Source organism: Ochotona curzoniae, unplaced genomic scaffold (genome assembly GCF_017591425.1).
Source record: "Ochotona curzoniae isolate NIBS_2020 unplaced genomic scaffold, NIBS_Ocur_1.0 scaffold_274, whole genome shotgun sequence".
In the NCBI taxonomy this organism is placed as follows: domain Eukaryota; kingdom Metazoa; phylum Chordata; class Mammalia; order Lagomorpha; family Ochotonidae; genus Ochotona; species Ochotona curzoniae.
In genome coordinates, this window is record NW_024467101.1 from 10,867,880 (window position 1) to 10,870,214 (window position 2,335).

Here is a 2,335-nt window from a genome sequence, read left to right on the forward strand (position 1 = left end):
AATAGAAACAGCTCCCCTGCCCTGGTGTTTCACTTAGGAGTGAGATGTCTTTCCACAGGCAGGATCAAGCGGGAACCCAAGATTCCTGGGAAGGGGTTGGGCCTCAGAGGCTCCTTGCACTGTTGATACCCAGGGTCGTCCACACACGTCCTCCTGCCATCTTCTCACTGTCTCCATGACTTTCCTCTCCCCTCCTCCCTCCGGCTCTCCTTCATCTTCTCCTATCCTCTCCTTTCTTTCTGGCTTTCCTTCTTCCTGTTAAAAAAAAAAAAAAACTGCCTTTCCAATAAAAGTAAATAAATCTTTAAAAAATAAAATCCAACTTCCGGCTAGCAGGAGCTGCATCCCATGGGCTCAGTGACCACATGCGGCTGCTGGTTATCATATCACGCAGCACAATGGTGTATTTCACTGAAGAACATTCCATGGAACGGAATGGCACTAGACCAGCCAGAAATGGCGCCTTTACAGGACATGTGGCCGTGCCAGGAGAGAGAGTTTTGGCTACTGCTGGGAAGGAAGTGCTACCGGTCTCCAGGAGTTCAAGGCCAGGGCCAGTGCTCAGCCTCCTACAAAGCACACAGCCATCCCCAGCCAATAAACATGCAGCTCCAAGTCTCAGCCAAGCTGAAGCTGACGCTGGTCTGAAAGAGTCATCCCAAGTGAGGAAACACATTACAAGAGAAAGAGGGTAAGATGGAGCCAGCACAGAGATGCAGCAAGTTAAGCCTCTGCTTGCGACACCAGCGTCCACATCAGAATACCAGCTGGAGCTCCAGCTGCTCCATTTCTGATGCAGCTCCCTGTTGATGTGCCTGAGAAAGCAGCGGAGGGTCGTCCAGGGTGTGGGTCCCTGCATCCACATGAGAGACCCAGCAGAATCTCCTGGCTCCCTGCTTTGGATCTGCTCAGCTCCAGCCATTGTAGCCACTGGGGGAGTAACCAACAGATGGAAGCTCTCTGTGTATCTATCTGTTTCTCTCTCATGCTCTGTAATTCTGCCTTGCAAATAAAAACAAAATAAATCCTCTTAAAAATGTCTGCCTTGAACCACAAGTGGGTGTCCTATAGAAGTGAGACTGTGGACTTAAGACCAAGAGAAACTGGGAGTGAGTGACCCTCCACGTTTCCTCTCACAGGTCCCTGGGGCAGTCTTGCCCTTGACATTGAACAGATGCGAGGGGGCAAAGCATGCTAATTTGCTCGGACCATCCATTCAAGCTTTCACCGCACAGTGCCTGCCAAAGCAATGAGGCCTGGTTTCACTCTACCCTGCATGGCCTCAGCTGCCCAAAGTCCTGCTATCTCACTTCTGGTCTATAAAATGGGCCGAAGCACTCACGCTCCCAGGTGCACACATGGGGATAGGCAGAGTAGAGAAGACATAGGAATCCTACAGTACCGCATGTCTCCCTGCAGCCGGGTGGCTAATCCAGTTGCCCTCCTCCGTAAGGTTGAAACTCCAACCCCAGTTGGTCCCCCATGGAACAGCTGAAAATACCTTGGTCTCCCTGTGGCCGGACAAGAAGGTCCATGTGGCCCTGGAGTTTGACATTCCTGCTGCCCTGACCAGCTGGGAGCTTCCTAGTGCGGGTTTAGGAAACTCTATTTGCCCCCTGTTGCTGAAAGAGAATTTCTGTCTGTAGCCCAAAATGACGGTTCTGAAAAGGGAAATGACAATAAAGTGGAGCTGATTTGATGTCTAGGCACCTTGTTATTATAGTAAAATTCATTTTCATTACCTCCATACAAACTAAAGCTGGAATTTAATAGACTTTTTCAGGCTCACAGGAGGTGGATGGAAGAAGCCTTGAGCGTGGACTGCACAGGGAGGACCCGGCTACTATTTGTCCCAGGGGAGACCCTCCACACCCCTCAAGGCTGCTGCCAACCCTGTTTCTGCAGAACTGTGTGTCCTTGAGCAAGTGTCTCCCCGTCTCTGGGCCTCAGCTACCCACTCTGAAAACCCAGGAGACAGGATTCAGTACCCCTGGAGGGGCCCTTGGATTCGTCTCTCCCCCTGCCTCTTGCAATCTCAGCCTGGTCTGAATGTGAAAACGAAGCCTTGTGCCACAGCAACTCACAGTGTGGTACGTGCATGACCAACAGCTCACTCAGCTGGAGGGTTTTTGCTCCAGAGGCCCGGGTAAACCCGCAGCTCTTCGCTCTGGCCCACCCTAAGCTGTGCACTTGGTCAGACCTCAGTAAAGCACTGTGTTTGTTAGCCACGCGTGTGAGATGAGGCTGTGACTGTTGACAGGGGCAGAAAGGGTGGTGCTGAGCTGCTGGCCTCTGCACTTAGCAGAGGAAAGACCGCCCTGTCTTCTTGGGGCGA